Source organism: Lepus europaeus, chromosome 10 (genome assembly GCF_033115175.1).
Source record: "Lepus europaeus isolate LE1 chromosome 10, mLepTim1.pri, whole genome shotgun sequence".
In the NCBI taxonomy this organism is placed as follows: Eukaryota; Metazoa; Chordata; class Mammalia; order Lagomorpha; family Leporidae; genus Lepus; species Lepus europaeus.
Window position 1 is genome coordinate 88,933,022 of NC_084836.1, and position 13,162 is coordinate 88,946,183.

A 13,162-nucleotide genomic window follows, 5' to 3' on the forward strand; every position below is an offset into this window, starting at 1 on the left:
CAACTGGCACCTTAAATGCTAGGCCAAAAGCCCCTCCTTTCCTCCCCCTTTCTAAACATTTTTGCTTTCAGCGCATTTCCAATCACATTCCCTTTCCTCTATTTCAGTTCATTGTTATGACCAGTTCCTGTAGGGAGCAGGAGATTTAATAAAAAAAAAAAAAGCAATCCTTCTACTCTTCCCATCCCAGCTCCTTTCAGCACAGCCAGGTCCTTCTCTGCACAGGTGCAGACAAAGCAGCCTATGGAACTAAGCTTGATCCTCCCCCAAGCCTCTTCCAAACTGCTGTTTTCTGGGCCCTGGGCTGCACACATTGCTAGCATGGTCCACCCCTAGAAAGACAAAGCCTGGGAGGAAAGACCAGTAGAGCCTCTGGCTAGCCATGGTTCTCATTCTCAGGCCTGTCTGGGGAATTCTTGGAATGTTTGTGAAAACGCGGATCCTGGGGTCTTACTGATTCAAGGGGTCTGTGGTGTAGCTCCTGACTTGGCCTTTCTAACAAACTCCCCCTGTGAGGCTGCTGCTATTGTGGCATTCAAGTGGAACAGCCTAGAAGACCCTTGGCTCCACACAGAGGGGCTTAGCTGGAGAGGTGCCAGAGAGGGGCTGTCTCTGTGCCTGGCCCAGAGCAGGGCCTGGTCAGCTGGCTGTCAGGAAGTGTGGTTCCTGATCATGCAAGAACACCCACAGCTGTCCCAGGGATGTCTGAAAGCCAGGGTCTGCAAGATGGCAAAAGCATAGTGTGTTACTAGCTGCCTATTCACTGTGGTGACAAATTACCACCCATAGCAGCCTAAGGCAGCAGAAATGTACTCCATCACAGTGCCAGAGCTCCAAAGTCAGAGACAGCTCTGAAGCCATCAGAGATGGAGTTCCTGCTGGGGGCTCTGGGGCAGGAGCCATTGCTGGCCTTTCGAAAGCCCTGGAGACATGCCCCCTTCCTTGGTCCCTGGCTACATCACCTCTCACCTTGGCTCCCTCTCACTCCGGCCCTCTCACCTCCCTCTTATAGTTAAGGACCCCTGTTCTCACTTGAATAATCTCTTTGCCATGACAGTCATCTCTCCCATCTCAAGATCCTTGGGCATATTTGCCATAGGAAGCAACATTCACATATTCCAGGCAGTGGAATATTGGCGCCTTTGGGAGCTGTTACTACAACACATGGCCCCACCTTTTCCCTTAGGAGGTAACACAACTCCCTTCCAAATGCTTTCAGAGGCCCAGACTACCCTGCACATGCCTCCTGATCATGTTTGCAACACAGAGCTTGCAGGTCCCAGGGCCCCCTCTTCCTCCCCTTCTTCCCTTCCTTGAATATTCTATCCTAATGTGAAAAACCCTATTATTTTCCCTTTCTCTATTCAGCTCCTCAAGTTCTCTCCATCCAGGAATTCTCATCAGAGCCATCTCTGAGAACCTGTCAATGCTCTCCTGGCTGCAGGTGTCTGGGTTTTGACATTTATGTTTGGCTGCAAGTTGTTCAAGGCAGAGGCCACATGCTCAGCTTAATTCTTGGCCTTCTCTCCAGCCCCCACATGGGTGGAGCCATCATTTCATAAATACTCGGAGATTGGTGAGAAAGTTGTCAGATGAGTGTTGTGTGGGCTCCTCCTCTCAGGCTATTGTTGTTTTCCAAGAAGCTTGGGGTACTCACCCATGATAACTAGATTGCAAAAATGTCTCCATTTTTTTCTTCTTTGTGTCTACACCCTGCAAAATGTGCCTTTGAGCTCCTCTCATGAAAAGGTAGAATCTATTTCACCACACTTTGAATCTGGGCTGAACCCAAGAATTGTTCTCATTAATAGAACACCTCCAGTGTCTGGCGGCGTGGCGTGGCAGGTAAAGCCGCCACCTGCAATGCCCATATGGACACCAGTTCGAGTCCTGGCTGCTCCATTTCTGATTCAGCTCCCTGTGAATGTGCCTGGGAAAGCAGCAGAGGATGATCCCAGTGCTTGGACCCCTGTACCCACGTCGGGGAGACCCAGAAGAAGCTCCTGGCTCCCAGATTCAGACTGGCCCAACCACAGCCATTGCAGTCATTTGGGGAGTGGACCAGTAGATGAAAGATCTCTTTCTGTCTCTGCTTCTCTCTCTGTATACTCTTCCTTTCTAATAAATAAAAACAACATTTTAAAAAGAAAGTAGAATGTGTCCAGAACAATACAGTGGCATTCACTGTACATCTCTCCTCAAACTCTGTCTAGCCACCATGGCAACCATGCTGTCTGCACTGCTGGAGGCAAGATCTCACATGGAGCAGGGATGCATGCTCCTAGCTGAAGTTCCCCTTGACCAGACCACTCCAGACATCCTTCCAGATGACTGCAAGCACTTGTGTCAGCCTAGTTGGAGGCATAAGAAATAATCCCAGTTTATTAATTTATTTGAGAGAAAGGGAGAGACAGAAACAGAGACAGGTAGGCGAAAAGAGAGAGATCCCATCTGCTGGTGCATTTGAATCCAGGGCTCCCACAAGGATGTCAAGGATCCAATTACTTGAGTCATCACTACTGGCTTCCAGGGTGCTCACTAGCAGGAGGCTGGAATCAGGAGAGCAAAGCCAGGAACATTGCACAGGTAATGCAAGGCAGGACATGAATGTCTTGACTGATACTGTAAACATTAGGCCAGGTACTGTTTTGGCCACTAGATTTGGGGTTGGTTTGTTAGGTACAATACACACTCTGAGTAGAAGGAGGGTTGGGCAGTCTGGTTGCCATTAACAAGGTCTCAGTTTATGTCTAGTTATCATCATAGGTCCAGACTGAACAAGAATCCTATTTCATATAAGAGACATATGAAATATTTATGTTGCTGTAGATAGTTCTATATATTTCTATAGACATTTCTGAATTATTTCATAGTGATGTAAGGAACATTTACAGCCTGCAAACCTCTCTGTCATGTGACCAGCACAACATTAAAAATCAGAAGAAAAAGGGCAGGTGTTTTTGGTACAGCACTTAAGACACCACTTGGAAGCTTGCATCCCTTATCGGAGCACTTGGTTCAAGTTTTGGTTTCCCTGCTTCCAACTCAGCTTCCTGTTAATACTCACTCAAGGAGGCAGCAGTGATGGCTCAAGTACTTGGCTCCCTGGCAGCCACATGAAGCTTTGAGTTCATTGCTTCAGCCTGGCCCAATTCTGTCTATTGTAAGCATTTGAAGAGTGAACCAGTGAATGGAAGATTGCTCTCTCTCTCTCTCTCTCTCTCTCCCCTGCCATCCCTCCCCCCTTTCCTTTCAAATAAAAATGAAAATTAAATGATTTTCTTGGGAATACTGAATCAGACTGGGAGTGTGATGAGATCTCTCAGACACTGGGGACAGTCAACTCCTGCTTAAGATACCACTTGGGATGCATGCATCCCATGTCAGAGTGTGTGGGATTCAGACCCTGTCTGCTTCCAATCCACCTGCATGCTCATATATACTCTGGAGTCTTGGGCCCCTGCAACCCAGATGGGAGATCTAGATTGTGTTCTGGGCTCCTGGTTTCAGTTTGGCCCAGTGCTGACTGTTGTGGGCATTTGGAGAGTAACCAGCAGATGTAAGATCTCCTGTCTCCCCTCCGTATTTCAAGGAAAGAAGGAAAGAAAGAAAAGGAAGGAAGGAAGGAAGGAAGGAAGGAAGGAAGGAAGGAAGGAAGGAAGGAAGGACAGACTTTTTTTAAAAAAGAAAAAGAAAGAAAGAAAAGAAATAAGGCAAAATAGGATGCTTATTCAGTCTAGGCCTGGGACAACAATATGAACTGAGAGGTATGAATTCAACTCCCAGCTCCGAAAACATGAAACAAAAGGGAAAGTTACGGACTCACCAACTGGCCTCAATTCCCTCTGGCCCCATTTTCTGACATTTGGTTCATTATTTAGTTGTTGGTTTCCCATAAGCATCTGAGACTGCCAATTATTAAAGCCTTCCCTTGTGAGGCATGCTATGGAAATGTCTTCTACTCTGGTTATCAGCACGTGTTCACCCATCTCGAGGCTTCTGCACCTTTCTTTTTTAAACTACTTTGTCAGCAACAACCGAATCTCTCTTCCATACTGTGCAGTACAAAGCTAGCTACTTAGTGGGGGCTCTGATGTTCCAGGCTCCCTTCCATTCAAGAATGGCCATTTGATTAGGTCTTTCCAAAGGGATATGAGATGAAGTAATAAATGTTCTTTTTTCTTCCAGATTTAGTGTTACAAAATAGTTGGGGCTGATCTACATACTCCAAGGACCAAAGTATGTTGGCTGGGCAAAGCCTGGGATGATGAATCAACATGTGGGGGAAAGCCATCTGCAGAGGAGAACACCCAAATTGGACTCTTAGATGAGTAAGCAATAATATTCCATTCTGAAAAGCCACTGAAATATATTTGGTTTTGCTGCTACAGTTGCCCTGATTAATATGCTATTTCATCCAATGGTTATTCATGCATTCAATCATTCAATAAATATTCATGAAACCTTCTCCTATGCATGGCACAGTGTCAGCTTTCTGCCTTTAAGGATCTTACACACTGGCTTAAAATAAGGACAGGCTATGAAGACTTGTTTGTCTTTCTATATGGCACACCACGTATACATTGCTTTTCGTGCATAATAACATTTGATCATCGCATTAATTCACAATATAGGTTTGATGGCCCGTATTTATAAATGAAAAACATGAGGCTCACAAAGTCTGAAACAGATTGGTTTTTTTTTTACTTAAACACTTGTATTTTCCCAACATTATGCTGCTTCCTAGGTGGGAGGTAAATTGCATGCAAAGAAACATTAGCAGGTCACTGAGGATTAAATGGCACAAGAGACTAATGCTTAAATGCTGAGGATATCTGGAGTTCACTATTCTAATAGAATATTCATGTTTCCCCCAGGCACCACTGTCTGCTGACCAATCTGATCCTGTTTGTGTTCTGGTTGGGCCCCATCCCTGTCTCTGAGAGTGATCTTTTTGAAGTCACAAAGTCCAGCAAGGTGCATATGAGACACCAAAGTTCAATGCGGCAAATTCAACAGCATGCATAGAGTCAGTAAATCAGAAGTTACTACATCCCTGCTTCATAGGGTGACTGCTCTATGTTTTCCTTTATTTATTTATTTAGAAGACAGAGAGACCGAGAAACACACAGAGATCTCTCATCTGCTGATTCATTCCCCTACACACCCACAAAAGCTAAGGCAGGGCCAGGTCAAAGCCAGAAGCTTGGAACTCAGTCCAGATGTCTCACATGGGTAGCAAGGATCCAGTTACATAAGCCATTGCATGCTGCCTCCAAAGGGTGTGCACTGGCTGGAGGCTGGTATCAAGAGCAGAGCTGGGTACCTAGGCACTCTGATGGGATGTGGGCACCCCAAGCAGGGTCTTAACAACTATGCCTAACTCAGATGTGTTGCTTTTTAAAAATGTGTTGCTTTTTAAAAATGGTCTGGATAAGGCTTGTGCTCCTTCCCTCCCAGAATGAGGATCAGATGACACAACTTTTACAATGACAAAACTATGGAAAGTAGAAGTCGGTCTTATTAATGTTTCTCATTTGCCCATTCACTCAACAAATAATTCAATGCATCTTCTCTTCCTGGTGATATACCCGAATTTTCTTCATGTCTTAATTAATTTTAGGCACACATTACTCAGAAATATTCTCAGCATCCTAAGGTGGTTGTAAAATTGGAAGCTTTGCATTGCTTTAGATATAAATACCGGGGGGGGGGGGGGGGATCACAAGCAGTTAACTTCACACAGAATCTTTAGATCTAACACCTTTCCCCACCATTGCATTGGAGCCTTACGGATGTAGACGACCCATAGACTTCAAGGCTGCCTGTCTTAGTTAAAAGAGATACAAATTGTTTCCCCAGCGCATCTTCTCGGGGGAGCTTCCAGGATAAAATGCTGAGATTGCATGAATCTGTCTTCAAGCAGAAACCTGGGGCAGATGCCATTATTTTTTCATGTCATTTTAATGGGTTTTCTTTAAAAAGACAGCAGCATATTTGTGCTTGGATTCTTGGTATTTTACATTGGCTTCTGTAATGACTCTTCACAATTGCAGAATAAGCGGACTGGGAACCAAATGTTACATAGGTATTTAACAAGGGTTCCCTTTTGCATAGTTAGTCATCCTTCTCTTGCTATGTATTCCTTTGCTTTCTGCATCAGAAAAAAAAAATCTTTGTTTTTTCATTAAAGAGTCAACAAATATTTATTGAGCACCTGTTATGTGCCCCACTAGGAACATGGCCTTGGAGATGACCAGGGTTTGCAGGATGGCAGCCATGGTCCCGACCCTGTGAAGGGCTTCCCCTCAGAGGCTTTTTTCTGCTAATGATGCTTCTCCATCCCTGTAATTTAACCATGCCTCTCCTAGACAACAGACTCCTAGAAGACCATCGAAGTCTTACCTACCTCAGTGTCCCAGTGAGAGGCACAGTAGCTGTCTTGTGATGTGTGCAGGTTCTCAGCACATATCGACTGAATGAATACTTGAGTGTTTGACAACATAGTTCACCTGGATATTATGAAAGAACTATATACTTTATATTTCACACTGTAGTTTTAAGGTTTGTTGCCCAGGGTTTGCAAATGAAAGTTAAAAGGGCTGAGACCCTCACCAGAAACTTATTTCTGTTCTATGTTTGTTCATTCATTCATTCAACAAATATATTTTGACCACCTGCTATGTGGGAAGACTCTGTGGGTCTAAGACAACTAAATCTCTGCACTAATGGAGCTCACATGCATTTGAGTGAGAGACAGGCTGTAAATAAAGCAATCAAGCAATAAACAATGCAGTGCTTAAGAGTGATGAATACTACTATGAAAAAAATTAAACAGGATATTCCCATTACTACTGAATCATACAAAATCACTCCCCCAAAATTATGACATTAAACAACTAATATGCTCAGGATTCTGGTAGCTTAAGGATTTGGAGAGGGCACAGTGGAGATGGATTGTCCCTGTCACAATGTCCAGGTCTCAAGCAGGAAAAATCTCAAAGCAACTCACACAAACCTAGAGGGAAAACTGTTTGTCACTGGAGATGTGCACTGCAAGTGCCAACTTGAACACCTCCATGTGGCCTTTCTATGAGGCCTGGGCTTCCTCTCAGCACAACATGCTCAAGATACCATGCCTTCATACACACTGGCTCAGAGTTCCAACAGCAAGAGTCTCCACAGGCAACAGGGAAGCTCTATCATGTTAATAAGTTGACTTTGGAAGTTAGATGAGTTACATAGGCTATTTCTGCTGCATTCTGCTCATGTCAATAGAGTCTGCCAGACTGGCTCATATGGAAATGTGACAGAGTGACTGGCAAGTCAGAGAAGGCCACGCCTACAAGATCATTTGAGCTAGGATGTAGGTGCCAAAAAACAGACATCCAGGGGCTGGCGCTGTGGCTCACTTGGTTAATCCTCCACCTGCGGCGCCCGTATCCCATATGGGCGCCAGGTTCTAGTCCCAGTTGCTCCTCTTCCAATCCAGCTCTCTGCTGTGGCCCAGGAGGGCAGTGGAGGATGGCCCAAGTGCTTGGGCCCTGCACCCTCATGGGAGACCAGAAGGAAGCACCTGGCTCCTGGCTTCGGATCAGTGCAGTGCCAGCCGTAGCGGCCATTAAGGGAGTGAATCAACGGAAGACTTTTACCCCTGTTTCTCTCTCTCTCTCTCTCACTGTCTGTAACTCTACCTGTCAAATAAAAGAAAGAAAGAAAGAAAGAAAGAAAGAAAGAAAGAAAGAAAGAAAGAAAGAAAGCTATCCATATAACATGGGGAGATAGCTGTCTATGCAAAGGTGAGCTCTGAGCTCAGGTCAAACAATCTGGAGTTGGGCAACCAAGGATTTAGTGAGCTTCAGGTTCATCTGCACAAGCCCCCCAATTTTGAGGCAATACCAACCACCGAGGGACAGTCTAAGGTTACCAGCCTCATGTTAACCTCAGTGCTCTGAGCCTGGGTAAGCTATCCCTTATTCCATGAGTTTGGGACAAATGAAAGCCCGTTATGCAATGTTCGCAGTATTTACAAAGCTCCAAGTCTCTGTGAAAAAGGCTTCAGTGACTTCCCATCTAAGGACATAGCCTTAAATAAGTTTCTATCTGAGAAGGAGAAACAGGAAAGAAGTGGAGTTCTAGCAGCCTTGTAAAAAGGTCAGCTCTTCTCCAAGACACAATGATACAGGCCAGCCTGGAAGCTCCTCAATGTCCCAATTAAAAAGATGCACCAAAATATCCCTGGGAATAAAATGAGAATTTAAAAAAAAAAAACCCTCAAACTGCATTTAGCAGGATTCCTTAATAATGTGTGGGCAAGTACATCTTCTCCCCTGTGGTGTCCTCTTCAAGGCTGGAGGAGACTATCAGTGTGAACCATCTAGCCTCTTGTACCATGGGAAATGAAGCATTTTTGAGCAAGACCTGGAATGTCTAGCCTAGCCCCTTCCTCTCTGTCTCCTACAACCAAGAGGCTCAAAAGAAGGAAGCATGTGGTCATCCCCTTTAGTAGGGATGCCTACTCCATGCATCCCACCCTAGCTGAGTGATATAGTCTCTCTAAGCCCAAGGCTCACTGTTCAGAAACTCACTGTCCCATGGATAGAGGCCACATCCTCAGTATCACTTTTATTTGAGAAAATCCATCTTTGTCCACAGTGTTTAAATGTTACTTCTCAGTTAGCTCAGATCTTGGGAGAGAAGGAGGGGTATTCTTTGTTGCCCACTCTTCTACCATGAAGAACTCTAACAGCTGGAAAACTGATCCAGGAACCTCAAGACATGCGAGGGTGTGTAACTGGTGGGTCATCGAAACAAATGGAGAAGCTACAGTCAAGTTGCAAATGCCTATGCAGTTTTATCATGCTGCAGCCGGGCCCTCATTTTCTATGATATGAAAAAGGGGATTGAAATCTAGGATGCCCGACTAATAGGCTTTCATCTTGGTGGAGGTTTTGTCCATAGCTGAATTATTTGCACTCATGGAGACAAGATTGTGAGCAAAAGTGATTGTTTCAGCAATGATGCTGGCCTTAATCATCCGGCAAGTGGACATTGAGAATCAGTTAAGGGACAAGGTCTGACCAAGTGAGTGCTCTCTTGGTGTCTTAGTACATCTTGTGTTGCTATAACAAAATACCTGGGTAATTAATTTTTTTAAAATAGAAACTTAATGTATCATGGTTCTGATGACTTCGCAGTCTGGGATCAAGATATTGGCAGGTTCAGTTGTTGGGTGAAGGTTGTTCTTGGATTCAATGATGATGCTTTGTTGCTGCATTCTCCAGAGGGGAGAAATGCTGTGTCCTAGCATTTCAAAGACGGAAGAGCAAGAGGGCCCAATACTATGTAAAGGCCCTTTAAAAAAAAAAAAAACCTTTTATTTAATAATGAGTACAAGTTTCAGAAGTACAACATTAGGAATGTAGTGATTCTTCCCACCATACCTGCCCTCCCACACCCACTCCCTCCCCACTTCCTCTTCCCTCTCCCTGGTTTTCAATTAACTTTATACACAGAAGACCAACTCTATACTAAGTAAAGATTTCAATGATTTGCACACATATACACAAACAAAATATAGAAAACTGAGAACAAGTTTTATAGTTAATTCTCATAGTACAACTCATTGAGGACAGAGGTCCTGCATGGGGAGTAAGTGCACAGTGACTCCTGCTGTTAATTTAAAAATTAACACTCTTATGTATGACATCAGTGATCACCCCAGGCTTTTGACATGAGTCGCCAAGGCTATGGAAGACTTTTGAATCCACATTCTCTGTCAGTATTTAGGCTAGGCCATAAGCAAAGTGAAAGTTCTCTCCTCCCTTCAGAGAAAGTACATCTTTCTTTGATGGCCCCTTCTTTCCATAGGGGTCTCACTCACAGACATCCTTCATGTAGGACATTTTTTTTTGCCACAGTATCTTGGCTTTCCATGCCTGAAATATTCTCATGGGCTTTTCAGCCAGACCAGAATGCCTTAAGGGCTGATTCTGAGGTCAGAGTGCTACTTAGAGTGATTGCCATTCTATGAGTCTGCTGTGTGAACTGCTTCTCCTTTTTAATTATATCTATTGTTATTATCAGACACTTGATTTTATTTATTTAGTCCCTTTAACACTTAATTCCATCTATATGATCAATTTAACACTTAATATGATCACTCTAACACTTAGGATGGCATTATTACCACCCAGCTTAATGGGATTTGGGGTCCCATGGCAAGCTTTTAGAAGTAACTTTAGAAGTAAGTCCCTAGGGATGTATTCAGAACCACACAGCTTTACCACTACAACATTCCTCCTCCTTTTCTTCTCCCCACTCTTATCTTTTTTTTACTGGGTTCTATTTTCAATTGACTTTATACACATATGATTAATTCTGTGTTAGGTAAAGAGTTCAGCCAATGGTATTAAGAAGGAAAAAAAAAGAAAACTGTTCCTCAACAGTCAATACAAGGGCTGTTCAAGTCATTGCTTTTCAAAGTATCAATTTCACTTTTACAGATTTCCTTTTAGGTATTCTGTTAGTTATCACAGATCAGGGAGAACATATGGTATTTGTCCCTTTGGGACTGGGTGAAGCCTCTTTTATAAAGGGTTCAAATTCCATTTATGATGGAAGAGCCTTTATGGACCAATTGCCTCTTAAATTCCCCGTCTCTTGCTACAATTGTATTGACCATTCATTTCAACACCAGAATTTTGGAGGGAACACGTTCAAACCACAGCACTTAGCCTTAAGTAGGAGCAATTGTGGAAAAGGCATTAGATGGGTGGTCTTGGATAAATCCAAAGGTTATACAGTGCAGGCTGCTGCAGCTTGTTCTCAAAAAACATCTGTGCTGGCCTTGGCACTCATCCAATGACCACTTGGAGAAGAGTACATTGAGGGTTACAGTCCAATAACAACTCATGGTCACTGTATCCATTATCAATCACTATATAACAAACCTAAAAATCTTGTGGCTTCACAGGGCTGCTAATTATTTTTAATGAGTTTATGGGATGGATGGGCAGTTCTTTTGATCTGAAAGCAGCTCAGATGATCTTGTGTAGGCCTGCTAATGTTTCTAGCTGTCTGCTAACTGTTCAGCTAGAATGGCCTTGACCAAAGACTTGATGCTGTCCATATATCTCTCACATGCCTTTAACAGGGGAGCCTGAGCTTGTTTTCACAATAAGAGTAGGGATTGAAAAAAAAGGCAATGAAAATGAACAAGTGTTTTTCAAGTTTTTGCTTGTGTCTCATTTGCTACTAACCCATTGGTGAGTACAGATCACACAGCCAAGTGTGGGCTCTATATGGGTACTTAATGCACTCAAACTGCCCTGACACTAATCTGCTTTATAAAGCAGTAGGACCTGCTGTGGTTTTGTGGAGTGGGAGCTATTGGGAATGGAGTGACTGAGGAGACACTGAGCCCCTTCATCAGTGGTCTTCCATCCTACACTTTCTACCTCACATCAGACTCTACTTTAAATCAATGTTGATACAACATCTAAAGGAAGGTAAAACATCATGAGTTCATCCTAATTCCTTCACATCTTGGAATCAGCACTAGTTCTCCCCTTTCCTTGAGGCCAAGTAATGAAATCCTCAGTGCCACAACTGAAAGCAAAGCCTCCTGGATCCTGCGCCAGTTCCAAACTAACAGACTTAACAGCATCAAGCTCAATACCCTAAGGAACACTGCCTTCCTAGGAGAAATAAATTGGATAAGAGCTAAAGCACTTAACACAATACTAGGCACTGAGGAGATGTTCCATAAATTATTACACACTATTATTGTTATTTTCTAAGAGGACAATGCAAGTGTTCCTTAAGAGTGGACAGACTGAGAAGGGAGTAGGGCAAAAAAGCTCCATTAGCAGTGACAGGTATCAGAGATGCTGCTGCATTGACAGTGGAAAAGTTTGAGAAACAGAAATACTTCCTTCTCAAGAAGAATTGCATGCATTTGGCTACTGATAGCTCATGAAAGACCTGACTGGCTGATTTGAGATGGGTGCCTCCCATCTCACTTTCCAAACTTCTGTTGATTGTCATGCCTTCTGGAAAAATCTCGATTAAAAAAGACCAAAAAAAACCTGGGTATTTAGTCTTGGGGCTATGGCTACCAGGAGATAATGATGTGCTATTACTACTTTTTATTTAATTGGGAAAGCTTAGGTAGCACAAAAAGACTGGACAGTCAGAGAAAGTAGATACATAGCTCTGGAATAGGGTATTACCATAAATCTAAGTTACAAATGACACAGGGGAGTTGAGTGCATAGCTACCATATTTGGATGTATTTATTGTGCCTGCTGAAGGCCAGAGGGAGTCATTCACATCATAACCTATCGAAACAGTGCTCCGCAACATTGTGACAAGCTGTACGTGGTTACCCTGCTCAGGTGGAAACACGTAACTTATTGAGCTAATGTGCAAAGTTTCAGAGATCCACTGAGATTAGTCCTTTGTCCTGGAATCATTAGCAACTTTTTCTAGACTACATCCAATGCAAACTTGATGCAAATATTGGATGGTTTCTTAATAAGCCAATTTTTCTTCCTGAAAATTAGGGCAGGTCTGAACCTCTATATGATTCCCCATGCTCTTTTGAGTGTTTCCATCCATATTTTATTTCTCACCACAATGGAACAAAAATGAGAGGCTTTACCTTCAAAGCTGTTTCCCATAGCCTTATTGCAATTGCTGATATGACAGTAGTTCCTCCCTTAGCTGAAGGTTCAATTTCTGTGTTTGCATTTACCCTCAATTAACAACAAGAAGGATGAGTACAGTACAATAAGACATTTTAAGAAAGAGGGGGAAAAGAAAGAACACATTTATATAACCTTTATTATAGTAGATTGTTGAAATTGTATTATTTTACTGTTAGTTACTATTGTTACCTCTCACTATGCCTAATTTATAAAGCAAACTTTGTTGTAAGTATGTATGTATAAGAAAAACCATACTAAGTGTAGAGTTTTACTACCTTAGGCTTCCAGTATTCACTGGGGGTCATGGGACACATCCCCTGCAAATAAGGAATGATGTTATACTCTACAGCTTTACAGATCCATTTACTATTTACTGAATGAATAGCAAACAGTGTAGGCCCTCAACATTTGAGAAAGGTGTCTCTCAAGTTCCTTCATGAATCTAAAAATTT